Source organism: Falco cherrug, chromosome 8, assembly GCF_023634085.1.
Source record: "Falco cherrug isolate bFalChe1 chromosome 8, bFalChe1.pri, whole genome shotgun sequence".
NCBI classification, from domain to species: Eukaryota; Metazoa; Chordata; class Aves; order Falconiformes; family Falconidae; genus Falco; species Falco cherrug.
In genome coordinates this window covers 64,753,964-64,779,812 of record NC_073704.1, presented here as the reverse complement: position 1 = coordinate 64,779,812, position 25,849 = coordinate 64,753,964, and the positions used below count along the sequence as shown (strand labels likewise).

The 25,849-nt window shown below is 43.6% G+C and overlaps 1 protein-coding gene and 1 long non-coding RNA gene across 16 annotated transcripts in view; both read right to left on the bottom strand.

Annotated features, from left to right (window-relative positions):
• Positions 1-12,107, bottom strand: part of LOC114016262 (uncharacterized) — a 61,172-nt gene extending 49,065 nt beyond the window's left edge. For 11 of the 14 annotated variants that reach the window (XR_008733590.1, XR_008733595.1, XR_008733587.1 and 8 more), the window contains exon 1: positions 54-2,486. This is a non-coding gene — a long non-coding RNA (uncharacterized LOC114016262). Of the gene's footprint in view, positions 1-53; positions 2,487-11,927 lie in introns of those variants that run through there. The other 3 variants (XR_008733593.1, XR_008733588.1, XR_008733599.1) reach the window with 3 other exon arrangements.
• Positions 12,108-14,536: 2,429 nt separating this feature from the next.
• Positions 14,537-25,849, bottom strand: part of PRELID2 (PRELI domain containing 2) — a 105,885-nt gene continuing 94,572 nt past the window's right edge. For both annotated transcript variants that reach the window (XR_008733493.1, XR_008733494.1), the window contains exons 8-10: positions 17,910-17,951; positions 15,653-15,833; positions 14,537-14,685 (exon numbers count right to left, since the gene is read on the bottom strand). The gene's annotated coding sequence lies outside the window, so the exon portion shown is untranslated. The remainder of the gene's footprint in view (positions 14,686-15,652; positions 15,834-17,909; positions 17,952-25,849) is intronic.

The window sequence follows — 25,849 nt, the reverse complement described above, 5'->3', positions numbered from 1 at the left end:
GCTCAATCCATCTTCAGATGAGAAACCCACCGCCTAATCATTATTTATCTTACCTAGGCAAATCGTAACATCTGTCTGTTTTTTTCTGGTGCTGCAACGAAGAGATGACTGGGCACAGGGACATTCGTTATAAGGAAGGTTGCCTGCATTTAAGAAAAACGAGAATGAAACAAAGAAAAGTCAGCAGCAGGGCAGTATTAACTGGGTTGTTGTTGACACACAGAGGTTCTCACTCTCCCAGGCAGCCTTGATCGATCCTGTAGATGTGAACATAACAGAACTACTCTATTTACTTATAAATACACTGCATTGGGATTTGGATTATTCAGAACACAGTATTTCCTGTTGTGGAATAACATGGGAATTGGGGGGGAGGCTTTTATTTTTCTTATTTTTTTAATAACGCAAGCATCTTCTTTCTGAGGAGGAATCAAATCCAATCTTTTTCTTGTTAGATTTAGGGAAATCTTTAAACAGCAAAGATAACTATAACCTTCAACATGGCCAAAACTCTGAACACTGTGCAGATTTTCCCAGTAGGGAAGGGGCAAATAAACATTTAGCTTTGAAATCCTCAGCTGTCCCTAAATCTACCAGCTTTTTCTCAGAGTGAAACCCTCAGCACCTTTCAAAGGTGGAGCATGGTGATGCACACCCCAAAGAAGATTAATCAAGTGTATAAATTAATTTGCTAAACAGATTATCTTGGTTTCATCCATATTCTACAGCCACAGAAACCTTGCTATCCAGACTCATGAGCAAATTACAGATTTGAAGTATTATGAAGAGTTTTACCAGTATAGCTGTAGTTTATTTTCATGTATGCAATTGTGCCAAAACTCTCCGCTGTGTCTCAGATATAAGAAAACACAGCATTCAGGGCAGGGGAACAGCCATAAGAGCACACAGCAGCATTATTAATAGCATCATTCCAGAGCAGAATTGTATGGAAATTCCCAGAAGACAGTATGTGAAATTCAGATCAAAAATATGAAGTAATATTTGAATGGTAGTGAAGAAAGACCTTACCCAGAGCCTTTATAACAGAAGACAGTTCATACAATTAAATAAAACCTCAAAGCAACACTGCAGGCCTTTCAGCGTTTGGAGATGCAGTGAACTCCCGACAGCTTCTCCGGGTAGATGCTCATGTCAGTCCCGGCAGAAAGCATAACCTCCATTTTCAGCTATTTCTCTCTTTCAGAGTTCATAAGCATGCTCTTTTAATAAAAGTTAAAAGCAGTGCATAAATTAGGTACTTTTTCTTAAAAGGATGGGGCTGCTTTTAAACTGCAGGCATATGTTACATCAGAGGAAGTTAACTTCAGAAGTCTCAGAGCAGTATGAAATGGTTGCCAGCAAGAGAGGCTGATTTATTCATGCTCTGCAATGAGTTTATGCAATGACAGAAGTTGTTCCTCTCCTTTTGCTCCACGCTACACAATCTGCCTTGACACTTGACCAGTCAAAAGTCCATTAAGAGGTGCTTCATTATTGATACAGCAAATTGTTTTAAGATTAAGTCAATTATATATGCTCAGCCAAAAACTATTGCAGCATCCCATAAGCATCTCTCCCGAACAGCCTTCCTGCCATTGCCTTCTCTCCAGAAACAACCACAGCCAGTCAGCAAGGACATACATGTAAATAAGCAATTTGTTATATAGTGTAAATACCTTCAGTTTAATGCTTTGGTGTGTTATTTTTAATATAGGGAAGTAACTGCACACAAAACGTTGTTCAATGCTTGGCAGTATTTTGGACCATTAGACACAAAGCCTCGTGTAACAGCTGCTGTATTTTTTCTTTTATGGTCAAGATTTTTTTCCATGTGGTTGAGGTTTGCTTGCATGGACTTTATTTTTCTACTCTGAATCCACTGTTTGCCTCCACTGAGGTTAATAACGCTATTTTAGGTTAATATCACTATTTTAATCACACCACATGTACTCACCAGCCTAGGGGGATACTCCCTGATTTATTGTTTTTTCTCTTTTCTCCATAAAATGTTTCATCAGTTCTGATGGTGCAAAAGGTACATCAGAAGCCAGAACTGCAGTTAGCACGTTATCACACCTCCCGTTCCCTGGGGTGAAGTCCAAGTATTGATTCCAGGGGGTTTGTGACAGATTTTGTGACTCTCGCTGAAGTCAAATGAAGACCCAGAAGGACTTAGCTGGCCCAGGACTTCAGTGGACAACTTCCATCAAACTTCTTAACAGGACTAGTTACATTTTTAAGGTGCCTTTGCCTTCAGCTGCAGTGAACGGCCCCAGGCTGGAGCACCCAGCTGAGGAACACGCTCGGTGTGGAGGTGAGCTTCACCTTCTTGCAGGTAGGTCAACTTGGGCTCGATCGGGGCACATTTGGCAAGTACCTGTGCAAGCAGCAAACATTTTCACGTAAACCCATGTATTTATAAGGATGTTGTTCATCAGATGCTGTGCTTCTGCAAGAGGAACACATAAATTCCATTTATTTGCCTACTATTTACTCCTATTTGGATAGGAGTAAAGTGGCTGTCTGGCATACCTGCATTTTGCAAGTGCAAGAGGCTAATAAGAGGGTGCAGGCCAGAAAATAGCAGAAGGGAGAATTTATAACCTGTATGGTAAAGGATAAGCTGAGCAAGGAAAAAAAAAAAAGAACTAGGAAGAAAGTAAAATAAAAAGGTAGCACAAGAAAGTCTGCCTGAACAAGGGCAGTGGCAGCCCTGGGCGACCCTGCTCCAAAAGCTGTGGTTAATGTTGGCCACCAGATCCTCCTTGTACTACACTAGCTCCATTATCTTGTTAGACATAGAAGTTTCTGGGAAATAATTGTAGCAATGACCTACACGCAAATGAGATCTGTTTACATTTCTAGTAGAACTACCTTAATGATTCTTTCTGACAAGCAGGGTGTTGAACAACTTTACCCAACACATTTCCGTATCAGTCTGTGGCCGGAGCAATGCTTTTGCTCAGCAGTGAGTGACCCTTGTCTCCACACGATGTTCTACCCTGGTGTGTTTGTAAGGTTTATATTACCATTTCTGGTTAGGGTCACTATTATACACAACCCACTACATCCTCACAGAGCTTCCTTGCGGTTGCAAAAGCAAATTTCTTCGGCATTACCTCCTGTAGATCATTAATCAAGAACTTCAATTTCAGCAGACACTCCAGTAAAATAAATGGACAAATAAATTCCTTCTATCAATGAAGAGTGATTCATAACCACTTTTTGTTTGTATCCACAGTAATGGAAGAAGATGAAATTCAGCTCTCCAAGTGTCTTGGAGGCATTATGAGGCAAGTGTATCAATAGCTACCTTCCATACTGAAATTATAAATACAGAATAACTGAAAAAAAATCTGGTTTCAGAGTTCTTACTAGGATTTTTAAAATCCATATCTTTGAAATTATTAAATCACATTTCATGTTATTCTTCAGTTTGGAATGTTTTCAAGAGACCGGTTTTATTTTTCTGTCTTTTCCCCAGTGTCAAAAAAATGCTATCAGAGCAATGGCGAAGTTTTGATCTGGATTCCAGAAAGATGACTTTTAATCTCCATTGCGCTACTGATCTATACCTCAGCAATTCAGTTAATTTCCTTGTGTATGTGTTTTCAGTCCCTTCAGTTGACCACTTTGCCTACTTTAACATTTAGGAAGTTTTCCAGAGCAGCAAATATCACTTACAGGATTTCTGCAGCACCCAAAACTTTGGGCCCCTAAGCTACACACTTGTACATCATAAATGGCTTATTTCCAAATATTTCTTTTGTATATTGCAATGAAAAGAAGCTTTCAATAACGTAAAGGCAACTGGACTGATTAAAAGCTAACTCCTGGGGAAGGACAAACGCTACCTCTATCTTAAGGGATGCATTTAGAAATTATAGCACCTTTTAAGCAGCTGGAAAGATACTGGAATCTATTATTCATCAATCAACTTGTTATCACCTAGAAGATTAGATGGTGGCCCAAGAGACACAGCCAATATAAGTTTTTATAAATTTCTCAAGAATAAATAATAGAAATAAAATCTAACTTAAGAACAACTTGATCTGGTAAGGGAAGAGGAGGGCACAGCAGGGAGGGAAAGCACAGAATACAGAATGGGCAAAGGACCTCATCACCGGGGCAGTGTGAGATACAGCCTCTCAGTTAGCAAGGCTTTATACACAATTCCATAAAACTCTCTCATAACGCTCAAAAAGCATAATCTAAATAAAATTAACATAACAAAATTATGAAGCATGTTGAAAATCACCAGCCAAAGAGCGCTTATTAGCATCCCCCACGAAGATGAGGGGACAGATAAAGTGGAGACCCATGGCGTGCTCCTGCTCAGACTCAGGGGCTGGAGCAGAGAAGACACCAACATAATTTGTGGATGACAGCAAGCTGGCAGTGGTTGCCAGTGCTCTGGAAGACAAGATCAGAATTCAAAACATTCTTGATGATGGTGGAAGTGCTAGGGAATCAGTCAGATGAAATGTCGTGAAGGCAGTTACAAAGAATTATGCTTAGGAGGAATCAACTGCACAGACAGAAAATGGAGAGCATCTGGCAAAGCAGCAGGGCTCCTCTGACGCCTGAATACCAATAGCAGTTAATGAACATAGTCTTGCCTGCAAACTGGCTGGCCACTGGATAAAGACTAGGAGAGGGCTTTTGGAGACCAGCTGCTTCAATAGGCCTGGAAATAAACCCCTGGTCGGCTGTCACTAGATGAAGTACCTTTGCAACTGGGAATGTTGCCTCAGTCCCCAGTTCTGACTGTGCCCAAAGACATCTCACCATGCTTAACACTGATCTCTCTTTACAAACAAGGGGGAAGTGGGGAACCAGCAGTCTGGGATTGTTTGAACCAAATACCACCTGTGAACCAGCAGATCCCATGCACCCTCACGTCTTTCCCTCGTTAGTCCCTTGAGCGAGCCCAAAGTGGCTGTTGATGTCTCCTTGTCCCAGGGCAACCCTCTAGGTGCCCTCGTTTAACAGTGAAACAGAGGAAAGACAGGGGGGAGGCGGGGCGGGGGGGGAACATTAACAGGGTGCATTTTTAGCAAATATGCAACAAAAGCATTTCAGATCATTCACTCTTGAGTGACCCATTATCAAAATATGTAAAGTCATCTATCAACCCTTAATAGAGTTGAAATTATCTTACCTGTCCTCTACATTATTCTTGATGACAAGTCAACAGTATAAATGCCCCATGGTTCTAGAATAAATACACTTCCCATACAGATCAGGTTAGATGATATAGCATTAACAAGCACATCCATGAAAAGAAAATAGATGTGCTATTCTATGAATATTTCAATGAAGGAAGAAGCCACCAATCTGTCAAAAGTTATCAGCTTGTTTTTCTTCCTGTGTTACCTGCAGAGATTTCTTTTTAAACTATTTACCTTTGCTACTCAGGAGATCATGTACAAATTGCAGCTGGAACACATTTTTTCCTAAAAAACCCCTGAGGAATTATCAAAAAGGCATCCATCTCCCAAGTGTGGGAAAATGCCTTGACAAGGAAAGTCTTTTCTTTGAAACTTCTGTTTCCCTAATTAGGAAAGCTCTCACTGTGTATTTAAAGGTAGGAATAAAGGGGGGAAACAGACAAAAATAGCATTCCAGCACTGCTATCAAAATAAATACAAGTGTGGCTTCCGAAAAGCTGTGCCATATGTATTTATAAACACTTTGGTCTGGGTTTTGTTGTTGTTGGAGTGCTTCATTGCTTTCTTTCCTCTTTAACTTAGAAGGCATTTGTTGTTTCCCCAACCCACTCCACACTTTGTAATTCAGCCGGTGACAGCCCCAGGTATTGCTCTTTGCAGAGGAGGGGGCTGTGCCTTGCATCAGGGGAAATCAGAAACCCGAAACGGCCTCTCAGCTCTTCCCTCACCTCCAAGACCACCAGCCACTGAAGGAGAGTCTCAGTCCCTGGCCACAGGACTCGGCACTTCCTCATGTGCGGGTGATCCCAGGGACACCAAGGGAAACGGTTCCACTGTCACCTTACCATGCCCTCCACCAGCTGAGATTCAAGACAGTCAATTCAGCAGAAAACAGTATAAAATTGTTTTACAAGCTGTAAAAAGGCCCCAACTTTTCTGCAGGCAACCTGTACCACTTTCACAGCCAACAGAAGTTTTAAACCCCCAGCATTTCATTAGGCTGAAAACAGGGACCATTAGTGTGCTTACACAGACTGTGAGCTCGCATGGTGATGCTGCTCCTGCTTCAGTGTTCATGAGGCCTGAAGGACCCAAAAAGAGGGACAATCCTCCCTGTCACGCAGGGCACAGTGTGGCAGCAGCCGAATGTTGCGTCCCTGTCTATATGCTACAGTCAACATTTGATCAGGGTGGAGCTGCAGGGAGGTTTGAGGAGGGGAGATCCAATTTCCAAACAGGAATTTGGCAGGACGGTGGACTTCAGTAGCTTCCAAAGAAGCAGAGCTGTATCCCAGTCAACACAAAATACAAGAGGTTATTTCAGCCACTCCATACTTTGTATGTGATCCCAGAGTTGTATCAGCACATCTCTAGCAAAAATATTTTTTGGCTCTTCGCTGATATTAGCTCCATAAAGCCATGCAGCTCTGCAAGACCACACCAGAGCCCATCCACCACTAACTAAAGAATTAACTGAATTCTAAACAAAGGGTATTCCTGACTGATGACATCTTATCTGGAAAGCAGCCAGCATTCGAGTCAACCTAAGTTTACCAGTTTGGTAAGAGAAAAACATGAAGGACATCAATCACGAATCTCCCATTACCACTGGTGGGAAAAGATTCATTCTTTTTATTGTGTTGTGCTGTCTAAAATCTGCCTTTTTCTGCATACGTTAAGTAAGTGATAATTCACATCATGCTTTCTTTAATGAATGAGACAGAAATGACTTCTATTTCTACATAAATTAGAAACACTTATAGTCTAAACAACTGAATAGTTATTTGCTAAATTGTAATGATGCAGCTCTGGCCCAACTAATGTCAATAGGATTACCCATGTGAGTGATTACTTGTCAATGTGGTTAGGGGGTCACTCACTAGCAGCGAATGAGACACTTTTGCAGAACACTGCCATAAAAGTCCCACAGTGCTCTAAAAATGATGGTCAGCTTTCCATGGTTGTTTTCCATGTTAACACAAGTGCTTCTCCCAGCGCAGACGGCTGCTCCCCCAGCAGCACCGCGAGCCCTCAGACATGCCCCCCCAGGTCGCCCTCCCGGGCAGCTCGCGGACACATCCCCGAGCACCTCTGTGCTAAGCTGCACCACCTTCCCCTTCAGAAGAAGGAGGAGCCTGTGGGACATGGTGTGTACAAACAGGCTGTGACACTTTGCAAGTGGGTGTTAACAGATTTCTAAATGGCCAAACATTTGCATGGCCATCTGTTTTGTACCTGCACTGTACACCACGCATGCACACTGGACATGCACGGAAGCAACTGTCAGCATCTCCCAACATAACCTCCTTCTCCATCCTTCTCTGAAATGCTGCAGCCATGCACAGAAAACCTCAGCGACAGGTTAGGAGAAGGTGAAAAGTAGTAATATCTTATCTGAATGCAGGATTAATTACATACGTTTGATTTTGGCCAGGACATCCATTCTGCAGTTCGTAGGAAATCAGATTGCATGGCTGCATTTTACACATCCTCTGCAGATGGAGCCCATGGCGTTCCAGCACCCTGGCTCCATGCTGGGGTATTTGTTCAGCATTGACTCACCACAGAAGGTGCCATCTTCAGACACAAACAATTCTCACAGCATCATGAACTCCTATGAAATCGCTCATCCAAGCACTGGCTAACCTCCAACCAGCTTAGTTTGCAAGATCTGACAAGATCAAAGACTGAAGTGGAATAGCCCTAGGCAACAGAAAGTACAAAAATATATATACGTCAATTCAGTGAATACTAATTCTACCGAAAAATAGGAAAATGACAACTACACCTCTCTGTGAATACTCTAAGTTAACCTATAAATTATATGGCTATGCCAGAATAGATATAGACATTAATTTATAGAGCATGCTATATTGTTCTCCACCTTCATGAGCATATAGACAGATATTTTTTGACATTACTACTCACTGCCTATGTTTTCCACAGTGTCATATACAGGTTTGTCTCCCAGAAATTTCAGAATCCTTTCCTTTGTGATATCCTCATGAATAGCTTTTGGAGACTTCACTGAGGGCTAGTGGATGCTGCCAAGAAACTCAGTATAAGATCCAGTTCCACTGGCAACCATTTATGTGTAGAATATTAAGCTTCCATCCAAAAAGTGCCTAGTGTATTCAGATACTGCTGAGTAAGTTCCTGTAGCTCGCCGAGTGCAGAAGTTCCTCCACCAGGTCCCTTCCAGCCCTTGATTCAGCAGGTCCTTTGCACTGGGGCTGGCTTTGACGCTTTCCAGCTCCCACCTACTGGAGGCAGTGGATGTGTTTTACTGCTTCGCTTTCAACTCCTGAACTGTGCTCACTTTCAAATGAGGGCCTCTCACTGGAGACCTTCCATCAATATGTAAAGTAATTCCAACTTTTGCCAGAGCAGTGCTCTAACTCCATGATGGCAGCAAATGCATTTGAAGTCTACCACAGCCTTTTTGTCAATACCATTCTCATCACCACCAAGTCAAGTTAATAACCACAGTTCATCAGCTCTATCCCTTTGAATACTTCTTTCCTGAAGGGGAATATAATGCATTCAACATGTCAGATATTTAAAGGGTTCTTTCATGTGCAGCCTCAGTTCATTGCTAATAAAATACATTTTATTCTGCTGTTTTGTTCCCTATGTGCCACATGCTGTATTGAATTTAAGATACAGCTTCTCACCTCATTTTTTAGCAGAAAATAGTCATCTGAAGATTCATTAAAGCCTTCCAGACTTCCAGTTGCCTTCTGTCAGATGCCATTAAACAAGTGCTGTAATGAAGGACAGCAACAAGTGCCGGCAGGCAACACTGGCAAGACCTGTGGGATGACTCTCCTTTCTCCGGAGCAGAGGCAGTCCTTCAAACCACCGTCCTACAACAAACTTTTCCAACTGCCACCTTCTTTCTGGCAAGGCAGCAAGCAAGCGGCTTGACCTCCATGGGGCAGATGTTGCATTGCAGCAACAGTGCCAAGCAGATGGCTTCAGAGAGCAAACTCTGATCCCAAATATCCTGCTTTTCCAAGAGGAATTACTTCCTGAGATGAAAGCATCGCTCACTGGCCTTCGGTGTTTGCCCCAGATAATTTTTTTAGAAAGACACAAACTTTGAGATGTTTGTCCTAAGCAAAATGAACATCATTCATCACCTTTTGAGAACAACCAATCACCAGCAGTTAATGCCTCCCAAAGCTTCTCAATTGCAAATTCCTTTCTAATACAAAGTTAAAAACAACCTCTGAAATGCAAATAACCCAGCAACCTACACAAGATGATTTATGCCATGCCATCTTTTTCATGCAAATAAATTAAAAAAAGAAAACGTAATTTAGGGTGGACTACTTTGTATAATAAAATAAGAGAGTGACATTTTGTCTGCAAAACTCCAAGCGCAATGCATTGCTGCCATTGCTGCTGGAGGTTTAACCTTTTCAAACATGGAGAAAAAGATTCTGACTTATTTCGATTGGTTTTATATACAAATCATTTTATGGCTTCAGGTACATCCAGAACAGACACTTATTTTAATTTCTTTCTGTTGGTATTATTGCAAGGGAAGGCAGAAAGTTTGATTCTCAGTTAACGTTTGAAACAGCAAAGGAGAGTTAAGAGCCTCCCGCAGCAGTAAACGAGCAGCAGCCCAGACCCCTGCACGAGCCCGGAGGGTGAGGGACGTGCTCCTGGTACACCAGGCTTCCCACACCGGCAAGTTCAGTGTGTGCTGGGGGCATCAGTGGGGTTAGATTGCTTCTGGTAAGAAACAGTTAGAAATGCAATCTCAGAACAGCAAAGGTGTTTTGAACATACAAGAGCTGAAAGATGCACCAAAACGTGCATGCTAAAGTCAACAGCGGCAGCAAAACCTAACCTTTATAACTGCTCCAGCAGTACTAACCACAACAGAGAAGACTGCTTTTTTTGTAGAGGCTGCTGGAGACAGAACTCCACAACAGCAAGGGTGGGAGCAGCGGGGAACTGGTGTGGAGCCACCCCCGCCTGGCAGTGCTGCTGCAGCTGGGCAGCAAGCTGGGGTGCAGACTGATCCTGGGCTCCTCTGGTGAGCTTCCCGTCAGTGGTGCAACTGCGTCTCCCTTTGTCTCACCTTACGATTAATGTTAACATTTGGATTACTGTTCTGCTCTATTAAACTTTATCAAATGGAGGGGAAAAATCTATTTCGATTATCCGAGCAGATATGATCAAGCCAGATGGGGTAATCGTACTCTGTTTAACAAAACTCCCCAGCAGCAGCTTGCCCCTAGAGCTACACGGGCTGCTATGCTATACAGCTCGCTTTAGACTGGGAGCTAAATGGGAAAGGACTTATAGATTTGTTTACTATCACTATGCAACGAGTCAAGCGGGGTGTAAAAGCGCCCTGCTATAAATATCAGCAGAAAGGGGCTGTCAGTCCTAGCCCAAGGAGGAACACTAAAGCTTCCTCAAAGGGATGACTTGCACAGTGCATAAATCTGAGCCAAGTGATACTACTCTGAGCCCCATTAATAGCAAAGAGCTTGTCCTAAGCTGTCAGACCGTCACCAGACCCTTCCAGCTCAAGGATGCCCATTCAGGCATCCAGCCATGCCAGCTCGAGTTGGGAGAGAAAAAGCTGCCAGGAGCTAGGGCATGACAGGCAGCTTGTGCGCAGAACCAGGAAGGATTTTGTGGTCTCACATCCACATAAATTGCTACCAGCAGCTTATAAAATCCAAGAATTGATCTACAAGGCTCTCCAAATTTCATTTTAAATCACAAATTCCATCCAAGTAAAGACATGGGCCTTAGTTTTATTTTTACTAATATTAATGGCAGGAAGAAAAAACTGTACTATTAAAAAGCAACAGCTACTCATAAATTAACAGATCTTTTCTAAATCAGGGTCATTTATCCTGGTTATGATAAGGCCCTGTCAGGTAATCATAATCCTTACAGAAAAATGCTTTGCCTTCACTGCTGTCCTCTGAGATAGTAAATCTGAGACAATCTGTCTGGTTGTTAAAATATTATTCCTCTTTACTAGAACTGATCTTCTAAAACGGGCTGGGGGATGTGTCTTCTCATTCCTCCTTTTTCTCTGCATTTTCATTGGCGAAGCCTCAAATCTGCTTAGGGTTGTTTTGTGCATCTCCCAGTATTCATGTTTTTTGCAGGAGGGGGAAGTCTTCAAACAGAAAAATATCATAAGCATCAGTCAGGGACTGAAAAATCCCAAGCTCCAACTTGAATTCTGCCAAAGAGACAATGTGTGGCCTTGGGAAAAATCACCTCTCCTCCCTGCAGGCTCTCCATCTGCTTCTCACTAATAAAATGGGATTATAAAACTGCCCAATCCCAAAGGGCAGGTAAAACTTTGAAGGTGAAAATTGTGTTACAAGCATGATACATTATTATAACACAGCAAAACCCCTTTCAGGCCTCTTTTCTCTTCTATTCAGTGCGAGGCAGCCACATTTCAAAATGAAGGCTGTGGACCAGCTTTTCCATTTGCACAGGCTTCTTTCAGCAGGCAGCAGATTAAAGCTGAGAGAATAAACCATAGCAATTAATTTATTCAATGAATTTAGCCTCATTTCCTGTTCACAAAATGTCTGCAAGCCATTTAGCGTTTTTGCCGTGGTTTACTCATTATTCACAATTATTGCAGCATAACTCTTGGTCCATAAATTACTCTTGAACAATTAGCTGAGTGCATTTTAGACGCTATTTGTGTTAGTTTCAGTTTAATACACAGGGCATATCTTCTCTTCGTTCTCTACTCACCATTAAGAAAGGGAACAGATGTGGTTGGGATGCAAGCAGCCATGTTCACCAACTGTGCCCAAAACCACCCTGGTCGCTCTCCCAAGGTGGGATGGCTTTTGCAATAGAGAAAACCGAGCCTGCTAGATAGCCGCAGGCTATTTCCATCCCTTGGTGCATCAAGACTTCCTCTTTAGAAACATGCCAGCAGAAAAAAAAAGAAAAAAGCGTTTTTTGAGAAACTGAGCATTTATTGCATTTTTGAATGTTTTCTTCTATTGGTTTAAGTACATGTTTTTACAAGCATTTCCATCAGCACAGAGAATTACTGCAACATTAACAAACCTTGCAGAATCATGGAATCTCTTTTAATTTTAAACAAAAAAAAAAAAAAAGAGGCATCCCTCAAGGTATCTTCCCAGAGAGAGAACACAGAGAATGCTACTTTAATAAAAAATGGATGGGGTTACTGGTGGGTAAAGGAGATGCTGGCAAAGCCCATGCAAGTTACCACCAGACTGGCTTCATACAGGTTCAGAGACATTTTAGCATTTTAATGTGCTATTGGCTTAGCAAATAAATAAATTACAAAGTGCAAAAAGAGCTTCTGGAATATACATTAAGGCAATTTGGAAATAATTACAGTGAGCTGGTCTATTATGACTTTGACTTCTGAAGTATAAAATCTCCTAGAGATAATGATGATAATCATATTGAAAATAGTTGCCACCCTTTAATCTTCTAAGACAAAACAGAGATCTTTGGGAACTTGGGACCCTGTCACTCTAATGGAACATCTGACAGGAAAGTAATTAGAGTGGAAAGCAAAGGGGTCACCTTACTGCCCGTGCAGAATTCATCAGCTTCCGTTTGCCATCACATGGGGCAGCCAGTTCATCTCCTGCACAGGTTTCTCATTTAAATAGCTTTGTTGCCAATAAAAAGGCTGTCAGACAGACAATTTCCAGAACAGATTTGGATCTCAATAACTCGTACTGGGCATGTAAAGATTCACCATTCATTATAAAGGCAGCTTAGGAAAAATGGCACCAAAACATTGAACAAAAGTCATTTGCTGACAATTCTGTTAAGATGCAGGACCACTACCTGGAGTTTCATTTTTCTAAGGGCAACAGAAATAGATCAAAAATTGGCTGTGCAGCGGAAACATAACCATTTCCAGCAGAAATGCCTTTCTGCCCCCCTCCCCCAGCCCCTTTTCTCAAAGTGCAGCCTGCTTTTATTGCCCATGTATTTCACTGGTTCAGGCAGGCAGCCAGGATGCTGCCTCCTGGCCAGGCGATCCTCGAACACCTGCATTGCACCCTCCCGGACATCCCCAGCCACCTCTGGAGGGACAGCATCGCTCCGAGCATGGTCTCGGCACCAGTGATGGCCTGGAGATACAAGAAGCGTCCATGTGAAAACTGCAGCAAGGTTCCTCCATGGACAGAAAAAAGATTTAAGAAAGAGAGGGGAAAATCGCAGACTGCTGCTGTTGCATTGAAGGAGGCTCTCAGAGCAGGTTTAACTCAAGAGCCTTGGAATTCAATGGAAAAATCCCACTGACTTCAGAAAAAAACTCGGACTAAGTCCATCACCTTTCACAGCTCGGTGGATATCTGTCAGCATAACATGTGACATGGACGTGCAAAGAAATCAAAAGATCATCCATTCAGGTAATTCAGCAGTCATTATCAGGTGGTTCAAGAGAAAAGTAAATACCAACTGACAGTCGCAACATATTTCATGGACTTTAATTAGTTTGAAGTATGAAGGCAATTTCATCTATGATACCTATCTTTGGGAAATAATGTGGTTTTTAATTTTTTTTATAGTTGAAATGCCTGTATCCCATTGTGTGTTCCAAAACATAAGCATATTTCAACCTGGCTATTTAATAAGGATATTTCATCTGCTTTTCATATATTCTTTTTAGGTTTTATTTCAGGATGTATTAGCAAAGTTCCTAGAGGCTACTACCTATTTTTCTTGTTTAATGTATGAACCTAATTCCCATAGAGAGCAACAAAATATTCTCTACCTCAGGATACAGGAGGTATCAACACACAACCATATTTCAACCTGGCTATTTAATAAGGATATTTCCTCTGCTTTTCATATATTCTTTTTAGGTTTTATTTCAGGATATATTAGTGAAGCTCCTAGAGGCTACTACCTTTTTTTCTTGTTTAATGTATGAACCCAATTCCCATAGAGAGCAATGAAATATTCTCTACCTCAGGGTACAGAACTCCGAGCAACCTGATCTGGAAGATGTGCCTGCCCACGGCAGAGGGGTCAGACTAGACGATCCTTGAAGGTCCCTTCCAACCCAAAGTCCTCTGTGACTCTGTACTCCATCCAAATACAGCAATGTGGCAAAGCTGGCTCTTATTTCAGTTTAAACCTTAGGAAAATAAAGGACAGACCCCAGGTCCCACCTTGTGCTTTGTGCTGGAGACGCAGGATGTGTTAGCCCTCTTCCCCAGGCATGACGGATCTCACCAGGGGCACAGTGGGAGAGTGACAGTCCTAAGAGAACACACTGCTGTGCCCAGAGCTGAGGAAGGGCTGCAGCAGCCGTGTCAGGACACCCATCCAAGGGGTGCTCCATCCCACTGTTACTCACCCTAACAGCCTTCAGAAATTTCTCGTTTTCAGCCAACTTGCAGACACTCAGTTGATGCTGTTTAACTTAGGGTCATTGCTCAAGGCTAACAATAAAAAAGCCTCCTTGCATTTTCAGAGCTCTGGATGAGGTATAAAAACAAATTGCCTAGAAAAAGAAGCAGTTTAAGAAAGTGAACTAAGGTAATTGAAAAATAAAAGTTTGGTGTTTGGCCAGTATAACATTTGGATTTTGAAATACAAATGATTCCCAACATGAGGGTTAAGCTCCTTTCAAAAAACCCTATTTTTCTTCTTCAGATCATCTAAGAAGAGTAAAAGAAAACAAAAGAAAACCCAAGCCACACAGTGTGGGGGAATGCAATGCAGTATGGATTATCATTTCCCAAGTCTGTTTTCCAAAACTGACTTAGCTATATACTTGGGTACAGGTCTAAACACTAGGACTATGAGAGGCAGAAAATTCAGCCTTGTCTCCATTTGCTAGAGTTCTTGTGCAAGTGGATCTAACACAAACCTTCCTTGCTGGCAGGTGGGCAGTGCAGCTGCACAGGGTGCTGGCTGCCTTTCTGCAAGAGGTGCAAGGGCTTTATGGAAAGAATCTGGGAACCAAAAGACTGAAGAGGTCTCCACAGACCTAAGACATGCCTATCATCCCCATGCAGCTAGATTTTGTTTTTCCCTTATACCTAAATCAGATCACGTGGTGATGCAAGCATTTGAAAATTTATTTTTTCTTAACATCATCTCATTACTCTCAGCAATTCTGCCTGTGACATGCTGAATGGTTCTTCCAGTCTTCTGTATTGGTAACCTTGAAACGCTCATAAAGAGTTACACTTCCCCTTAAGTCATTGTTTAGCCAGGCTATACATATTTAATTCTTTAATCTTTCCTCAGAAATTCCATTCTAGATTTAATCATTTTAGCTGCACTTGGAATCATCTCCATCTCCCCAGAAGTGGTGCAATGAGCAGAGCCCCCAGTACAGGCTGACAAGAGACGTACATTGAGAGACAACTGCAATTGCTCCGCTCTGCAACTTCATACCTGTAATCCATAATTATGTTGTACTTTCATTCAACTATCAGTCTTAGAACTAGAATTTAACCTACCATTAAAATCTCTTTTGAAGTCTGTGTTTCCCATGTGATGCTTCTCCATTATATGGATTCGATTTATGTCCTCAATGCTTCAGCTCTCCGAGACAGCAGCGAGGCACCTCACCTGCTTCATGCGTCTCCCAGGACAAACAGCTGCTCGGAGAGTTTCTCTGGAGAGATGGCAAGTGCTTCCCTGCAAGAGTCAGATCAAATATGATGAATTATAATTCACTTCTACTAAATATCTTCAGATTATTTTCCACAATAGTTGCCTGATGAACTTCATGTTCTTCAGTTCTTTGGCAGTAAAGTCACTGTACAAAATTTGTTGTGCCTTTCCTAACACCTACCAGCTCACGATTGCAAGGGACCAGCCAAGGTTTTTAAAACGTTGGCGTCAAAAGTACTGACAAGCCTTATGCTGTTCTAGAGGAAGGAAAGGCTGCAGATTTTGATAGATAGATAGATGGGTACAGCCATAAATAAGTTTAATTATGCAATGACACATTTCTGAGTTATTCATTCTGTTCTCCTCCCTTTTTGGAATAACAAATTTGAAAATTTGAGGTAAATTACAATACAGGACCAAACCTATTAATTTTGACTATTCAAACAGATGATTTATTCTTCAGCAGATGTAGGCTTAACTATACAGCACAGCTCAAGTGACACCATTAAAACCCTACACCAATCACTGGTGTGTTGAAAATTAGCCAGCATAGAGCCAACAGCAGCACAGTATTATCATTTAACATATATGATTGCTACAGCAGCTCGATGTTACCTGTGATCAAACATCATACTCAATACAAGTAATTAGGAGTTTGCTTTTAAACTTGATTTTTATGGGGACAGATTTACTAAACAAGTCAGACATTACACTGGGTCTTCAGGAAAGCCATTAAACTTTGCATCTGCATCTGAAATAGAACTGGTAAATGTTCTTCTCAAAAGTTAGCTTATCTTACAAGACCCAGGGCAGAAAACTTGAAAATGCAAAAAGCTGATAAGCTGCAAGAAAAACTAAGTCAAGAAATAGTTTTTGTCCAAAAAAATACATGATCAGAAGAAAAAGGTTTTATTTATTTACTAATATTTGTTTTTACAACCAGAAAATTAGGCAGGATAGTCTCTCTCTCAATCAAGGCTTTGAGGACCCGCAGTCAGCACGTCAGACTTGCCAGGTGTAGTTGGTACTTACTTATGTTTATATTCATGCTAAGGTGAATGTACCAACAGTCACAGTCACTCCTGATTTCACAGCATAAGCAAAAATCAACAGATTAATAGTGCTGTCACGAAGGGTACCAAGCTGGGCTGGTGTGAGGGCAGTCATGCCTTGAAGGCAGTGCTCACAAGGAGCTGCTGTGGGGAGGGTGTCCAACTTACCACAAGGTAACCACCAGGTCGAAACGATGCTGAACCAGATTTCCTAGTGATGTATGTTGATCTGTAGGCCATTACTAAACTTGTGGATGACTCATTGTCACTAGTTATGACATGTTAATAGTCATTAAAATGCTTTGCTTTTTATCTTGTGTTTTACCAGAATGGTTTTGCCTACAGCCACAAACTACAACAGGACACTTGTAAGGTGAGAGAGGGAGATTGACCACCCGTCGTTCAAACCAGAGGAGTAATAGCTATTGCAGCAGAAGCCGAAGGACCAAAAGGCTCCATCTAAATAATTCAATACAGTTAAAAATCACTAGTACCTTTCAGGGAATTTTAAGAGCATTCCCACTCAATGTCCTCCTACAGGCCAGGGGCTCTGGGGGCAGCAGACAATTTTTATGGGTTTCTAAAACCTTCCAGGATTAATTGTCGCATGCGTCTGCCGATGACTGAACAGCTGCCTAGAGCCCACTGGAGCGCCCGGCACGAATGCAGAGCCGCTCCCGCAAAACCACGTCCAGACCCTACCCCAGCACTCCACAACAGCAGGTCCATCCCATCACTGGCAAGTATTCCCTGGACCCACAAGTTCTCCTCCTGACTCAGGAGGAGACAGAGAAATGAGGGGTAATAAGGGTCAGGCTAAGTGCATGGGCTGGATCCAGTCGCCTGTGACCTGCCCAGCCCACCTGCGCCAGGGCTGAGCCATCTACCAGTCACACCAGGAATTAACAGGTCTTCCCTGGGATTAACCACCACTAGCAAGAGAACAAAAGCCTGTGCCTTCACCTCTCGCTAGGATTTAATTTTCCCTTTTACCTCACATTTAAAAAAAGAGCAGAGATATCATTAAGCAGAATTAAAGAAGACTCACCTTGTGCATCTTCGTGTATCTCATTAATCTTTTATACCAAGCCTGGAAAATGAATAAGGGTTTTCAATAAAGGTGGTGAGATCCTGCAAAGCAATAGCTCTTATGCATGGCTGCTGTTGTCTCTAGCACAGAACTTTGACACTGGCAAAGCAGAATACACACAGTACAGAACACTGATTTCACAAACATGCAATTTATCACATGACAGAAATCAGCTAAATGACATGAAAATGTATCTGGAGACTTCATAATGTCACCTTACATTCCTGACACAATTTGACAGATACCATCTGAAGAGAGCTGCTTCAAGCTGCACAGAATACTATTGCGGGGTAAGATTATTCTATTACTTTAATACCAGCTATTTCCTCATCTCTTAGGGGTTTTCTTTCCTTCTAATTTTACAACTGTTAAACTATTGACATAATTTCTACTATTCTAGTAAAAATTGCATCCCATTCTCAAATCAAAGTACATCTTTGGTACACACTCAGGGAGTAGGTGGAAGAATCCCAGTTCAATCATGTCCGATGGAAGGATGGGAAGGAAAATAAGGTGAAGCAACCTTTCAGTATGTGGCTGTCTTTGATTAGGAGATGGTGAGCATGAAACTTGTGTTCTGCTTCACTTTCAACCCTTTCTGAATCTTGTCTCCTGTCTCACCTTCTGCATGGGATCCTGTTCTCTCAGATCAAGCTCGCAGGAGTCAGTTGGGGTTTTAACACGATCGATCCAACTATCTCCTGAGTACTCACACTCCTGATGAAACCACCAGGCTTTCCAGCAGCTACTCGGAACCTTCCCATATTTTCCCACAGCATCCAAGGCATTTAGGACCTCATCAGATAAGCACAGGAAAGAGCCCTGGTCCTGCTCCCAGGCACTCTGCAGGGCTTACTCATGGCTCAGCACTGCACAACTGAAAAGGCTTTTGAAAAAAACCCATAAAGTTATCATTTACCTTGCAAATACTATATTGGGTTCTGATGCAAAATGTTCTGATGGAGGATATTGCTGCAGCTAAAAAACACTTCAAGTAAGCCTCCAAGTAGCAACATTTCAGGGATGTTCTTGGGTGAGGAGGTCTCGTATTTTCCTGATTTTTTTTTTCTCTTCTCCTTCTGCATTGTCTGCTTATCACTATTTTGCTAGTCAGAAGCAGCTTCTCCATATTTCCTGGTGTTACAACATCCACAAATCACGTTTCCATACTTCAGCCAAATGTACTAATTACATCTAATTTACTAATTCGGATACTCCAACTGCTATTAGGCAGGTATATAAGTAACTGTAGAATCAGAACATTTAATTGCAGCTCCTTTCTCTCCTATCCTGTATATATGAATCCCATGACAAGATGCAACGCAGGCACCGTGCCTCCCCGTAACACACGAGCTGTGCGCTTGCGAAGGGCCAAGCCCCGCCGTGCCCCAGCAGGAGAGGGTTACACAAAAGCAAAGACTCAACGAGCATTCTGCAACACAGCAATAACCAAGTTCAGCGTGAAGCAGCAGAGTACAAACCATCAGGGAAAAGCAATCCCAAATATTATTGGTTTTGCTAGACCAAAGTCATCCACTTGTTTTCCTGCTTTTCTGAAGTGGCAGAGTAGGCAGTTCTGCATGTTGCGAGCTAAAAGCTGATCTTCACAGCACGGGCAGAGCGGGCTGTGCACACCCAGGTGCCTCTGCCTCCTGCTGCGACTCACAAAGATCATCTCGCCCCGTCTCCAAGGTGCAGAAAGGCAGCTCATGCACGTGTGATGTGCTCCAAGAAAAGACTGCACCTTGGTTTCAAGGGATAATAGAATTATTAAAATTATTCCAATTTAGATTAAAAAAAAAATCCAAATTTTTCTCTTGCCACTTTTGTTCCATTTCACCACAGAGACCTCAATATTTTTAAAAGCTTGGCCTATTTTTTTATCATTAGTATCAAATTTGATCCACAGCAAATGAAGTCAAATGAAAGAAATCTATACTAATTTCTGATTTGCTTAACAGCGCGTTCAGCTCACCCAAATGCCATCAGCCTAATTTTCCTAACAGTACTCTCTTCTGCAAATTGCTTTAATATAATAAGGAGCTGAAATAAAACTTTTCCCATGAAGAGAAAAATGGGTATAAATAGAGATTTAATTGTGCATGCTACTTGTTTGCAGCAGTGCATTTAATATCAAAGCAACTATTAGCTGATAAAATCTAAAATTTGTTAAAGGGAGTCAGTGAAAACAAAAAACTGACAAAACTGAAAAATCATTATAAAGCTTATTCTCTATGCTTTAAACTAAGCTAAGGAGGAAGCCAGGGCTGAGTTTTTCGGTGTTTACATCATGTTTCTCCTTACTTAAGTTGCTCTGGGAGAAAATGAATCTTCATGTAATATAATTCTAGATGGTAACCACTGAGATGATTAAATGAAGTTCCCAAAAAGATGCTGCAGTCTGGAGCAGCTCAAGACTTCACTAGACAAGCTGTGCTTCTCACACAGCTTACCTAACACCCACCACCAAAGGAAAGTCCCCTTTGGAAAGGCAGGCTAGTCTTCAAATCACATAGGAATAAATCCTAATATATGCTGATTATATTGGAAGGCCAAAGATGACCAGGAACGACAAGGGATGGATGGTGTTGTACCGCTGGCTACGCATCACTCCTGACGCAGGACCGGTCACTTAACCTCTTGGGAGGGCTTTCCTCCCTCCTCCCACTGCAGTGCCTGCAACGCTTGAAGGCAGACGCTGGCGAGCACCGAGCATCACAGCCCTTCCCACGGAGGCAGCTCACAGACCGGGCTGCCGGCCATCCAGCCACGCAGTGCTGCAAGCCAGCCCACCCGCAGAAGATGTTTTCTGTAGGGAAGGTTCCTTGATCCACACGGTCAGTGGCCCTTTGCTGTGCTCGTTTCTTCGCTTGAGCTCGCTCCCCTAATTAATGCTTCCACACCAGCTGCGGGTACACCGGGTGACAAGTGCTGCTTGAGATTTGACAAATCACTTGCCTTCCAGCTACTCCTTTATCCCACCTACTATGTGAAGCAGAAGAGATGGTTTTGGCACATTTTGAAACAAATGAATGACCAGCATGGTTCCTATTTGTATCTTCTGGGTTTAATACAACTTGATGTAAGGCTGAACTGGGTTAACATAAAACTAAAAATAGCTGCTCCTGTTATCAGAATTGTTCACTAGTTTTGACAATGCCAACATCTGCTTTTATTAGGAACTTGCAGGAGTAATTTGTCTAAATGAAATTGCAACACAAAATTAGTATTATGCAGCTGAGCCTGTTGCTTTCGCTCTTTACACGGCTTTCAAAGCCAAATAAAGAAATGCCAAATATATCCTGAACTTTCCTGCTGTCACTTGTCGAATGTGTCAAACATCAACAGATGAACAGAGCTTGCCTCTTCCATCCAGGCAGAGGAGGAAGGACAAGCAGCACCCTGGCACCTGGATGTGCACCACGGCAGGCATGCCTTGCCTGAGAAAACCCACCAAAAGAAGATGGGGCATCTTCCCAAAGCCATCATCCAACAGCTGCACTTCCATCTTTGGTTCAAAGAACCAGTAACTGGGAAAAAAACACATAAAAACCCCAGAAGAAGGGTTCGGGAAGAAGGTGTGCTTCTCCCACATGAAAAGGGTTTCAGACCCACTTAAGTCACTTCTCCCTTTCCCATGGAAACACAACCATATACCAGCAGCACGTTATGCCAGGCTTGTGTGTGTTAGACGTGGGATTTGAGATTCCAGCTGTGTGGCTCCGTACACAGGATGAGCTGTCCCTGGGGCAGATACCGGGGGATTCTAATTCCAGCTGTCCAGGGAGCCTCACGTTCAGCTCTGCCACACAAATTCCTGCTGTGTCCCCCTCCCAAGCGAGAGCCCACTGTGGGGGGCACTGACGGGGCTAAGGGGGCTGCTCCCTCCATCATTTGATGGAAGGAGGTTTGGAGAGATTTCAGCCAGACTGAAGGGGTGGGGAGCACTGCAAAATGAGGAAAAGCATTTCATACCTCGGCATGTTTTGTAAATTGTGTTCTAGCTCTTGAGCCATGCCTATCAGTGACACTATGCCAAAAAACAGTAGTCTATCCTCTCGTATTTCCAGGGTCCAGCTCTTCCCATCTCTCGCTCGAGCTGGACAGAGTGAAGTCACTGTGCTGCTTTCTGCTTCACATGCAAGCAATCGCTCAATCTGAAACAGATGTGCAGTAGCTGGATAGAACAAAACACAAACAGAGGTTGCAGGGGAGAATATGATTATTCAGTCATGAATATTCCGGGCAGCACCCTGGGGAAAGCAAGAACAATTGAAAATCACTTTGCTTCTCTGGGAAAAAATGAAGGCAACTGAAGCAGCACAGTATTATGGGACTGAGGGGCTTCCCCCCGCCCCCCCCCCCCCCCCCCCCCATTTTTCTTGCACAAGTTCTCTTTTTTAAATTGCATCATGCCTGTCATTTGGGTTTCCCGCATTATCAATCAGAAACTGTGGCTTGTCTTTTTGAGATAGCATCTCGGGGTCACCTGGCTGCCGCCAGTTCCATCATCCTCGTGGTGGCATCACCTCTCCAGAGGAATGAGCGGCTCGCTCAGGATTCACAGTGCTGCCGCTCTGCTGCCGGGTGTGTGGCAGCTGCCTGCCCGGGTGCCACGGAGGGGATGCATCTCAGGATGCTGAGCTCAGCTGAAGTTTGCGGGTGCGAATGCTCTCACCTGCCGCTCAGGGGAGACCAGCCCAAGCCAAGTGACTGCACGTTCCGTTCGTGGCCATATGGCCATTGCCCAAGGAGCTTTTCTTACGTATGCCAGGATGTGTGTGTGTATAATTTAAAGTGCACTTTCCTCCCTTCTAGATCTGATATGCCACTCAAAGGCAAGGCTGACATAAAAGTAGCAATGGGCCTGAGCTGCACAGCATCAAAGCTGCTCTCAGAGGTCCCCGGAACTGGCGGCATTGGTTTGTATGGCACAGGTGACCACAAAGCTCAGGCATACATCAAGGACTGAATTTTTACTCAAACCTGAGTGCATATGTAACTCAGTAAAAGCACTGCTATCTGGGAGTACTTAAGTATAAAATATATCTCTTTTTAGTCAAGAATTGAAGCATTGCTCACATTCTACATACGTGATGAAGTCCCAGGGGAGGAAAAACCTTCTACTCACCTTTAATCGAAGCCCAGCCTCAATTTGCACACTTTTCAGAGAAGTGCTAGAACTGGGGCAGGTTTAGGAGGTCTGCCTAGCCAAGACCTGTAAAAGTTCAGTCCTTTGGTCCTAACAGACCCCAGCCCTCATCTCAGCTCATTCCTTGCACTCCTCAGGGAGCAGGCGGCAGAGCCCCCACATCCTCCCTGGCAGCACCAGGGTTCCCACGCGCCACAGCAGCACGCCCCCTCATCCCCCCCCCGCCCCCCCGAGCGTTCAAGGGATGCACACCCCAAACCTCGGAAGCTAAGGACTCGCATCTCCAGTATATTCTTAATCTGCTAAGGGGAAAAGGCTGCAGCTTTCTTCTAAAGGGCAGGCAAAACAAGTATTTTGTCTGCATCAGCTACCGGTACAGGGGCTTTTCCTTGCCTCTGTCCCAAAGCAATACAGTAACGCAGGTGTCATTTAATTAAAATCTAAAATATCCACCTTGCATCAGTGAGGTATAACAACCTATAAAACTTCCTCCAAACAAGATAATTTGCTGTTTCAAGCCTGAATCATGTTCACCCAAGAGTACACCGACTACCACAGGTGCACTAGAGACATGTGAAGGGATTTTAATTGCCTGAAACTCCAGTACTGTCAAGACGGTAAGACAGGGAAGGAGAAGCCTTTACAGTTGTCTCACTGTTGTAGATGAGTAGGCTGTTTGAGCTTAAAATGCTTCTACACGATAAGGGGCTTAAAATAGTAATCAACTTTTCTTATTCAAATAGATAGCTGCTTTTCACTCCCATGGCTTTCTGCATGTACTCTGAGTCAGTAACTAGGTCAGGGAGATAGAAGAAGCCGTGGGAGGAGAATAACTTTTGTATTCTAGGGATAATTCAGTTCCTCTGCCATGAGGCACTACGGGACTATGAGCACAAAGGCTCCTCCATCTTCAGGAGGTGCCGGCAGCAGGCGCCGGCTGCAGTGCCCAGGGTTTGGCCGACATGCACCAACACCGGCTGCTCTCAGAGGAGCAGCTCCCACCCAGGAACACCCGCTGTGCCGCATCTGCCCATCACACACCAGCACTCCGGTTCTGCCCTTGGTGCCACAGTCTCCAACAAGGTGGGTCAAGGCTGCACCCTTTGGGAAGCAACCGCCGCCAGGGGAGCTCCAAGAGCATCACCATCCGCTCGTGCTCCCATGGGATGCATTACTTGTCTGCTGCATCAGGCTTCCAGCGGCAGGCGACTGGGAGGAGCTGTGGGACAGAGATGTTCTATAGCCTAAACATAAGTGTTCTCTGCTACCCAGTGGAGAATAGGGTAACTGAGTACTTACGGCAAGCTGCTTGCTTAATTGCTTAACTATTTGTATGCTAAATGACCTCTGGATCATCCATGAAGGGTGCATGAGTGAAATTGTGCAAGACCAAAATTATGCGTGACCATCCTCAAAGCCTGGGGACGTGCCTGGCCATCAGAGCCAGCTGGGAGGGCTGGGGCCAGGCTGCTGAGACCCACCTGTCTCAAGTAGTGCATCCCATGGGAGCACGAGCGGATGGTGATGCTCTTGGAGCTCCCCTGGCGGCGGTTGCTTCCCAAAGGGTGCAGCCTTGACCCACCTTGTTGGAGACTGTGGCACCAAGGGCAGAACCGGAGTGCTGGTGTGTAATGGGCAGATGCGGCACAGCGGGTGTTCCTGGGTGGGAGCTGCTCCTCTGAGAGCAGCCGGTTTTGGTGCATGTCGGCCAAACCCTGGGCACTGCAGCCGGTGCCTGCTGCCGGCACCTCCTGAAGATGGAGGAGCCTTGAAGATGGAGGAGCCTTTGTGCTCATAGTCCCGTAGTGCCTCATGGCAGAGGAACTGAATTATCCCTAGAATACAAAAGTTATTCTCCTCCCACGGCTTCTTCTATCTCCCTGACCTAGTTACTGACCACGGACCCAGCCAGTCATGCCAGCGTGCAAATCTGGGGTTTCGCCTGTCTGCTGGCAAAGCTGCCAGGGACGAGCAACAGACAACTTGGAACATGTTGCTTTCTGAAAATGAGATTGGAAATGCATTACCCAGGAACAATTCTGAATACATGTATTTCAGTTCATAAGGATAATCAGGATATACTTACAAATGCTTTTACAAAATGTGTTTGCATTCATATGTCTCTCTATATATACACTCAAACATATATACCACAGAGCTGGCCATGTGTAGGCAGTCTGTACATACAAATGCCTCTCTCCAGGAGGGATTGCTCACTGTCAAAGGTGCAACAGTATCTGGTTACTCATCCACCTCACCATGACAGCCCAAATACTGCCATTTGTATTAGTGGTGCTAAGGTGATGAGATGGGGCCATTTTATAAGCTACATCAATCAGTAACTAATATACACCCAGGCAGTAATACCCACCTATAAAAGGTATACTCTCTATTTATATACAGATTTTCTAAACAGAGCTTCAGTTTTCATATGTTAACAAATGTAATTTACTCTGCCCCTCTATTGCTGACCACATGTGAAAGCACACACGCTGCATGTGGCAGGTTGCAGATGTTACCTGCTTGTGTGTGTCATGTCCACCCCAGCGCGAGTGCTGCAGGGGACTGGCCCACTGGCAGGATGGGTCCCCTGAAGCATCCTCCCACCTCCAAAGCACACCCCTGCCTCCCACACAGAAACCAAGGGAGGCTGGTTCCTCTGAGCTGGAATACACATTACACCTTTAGAAAGCAACTAAACGAAGATGTTAATTACAAAGAGAGAAGCTGCCAGGATTATTAGCGA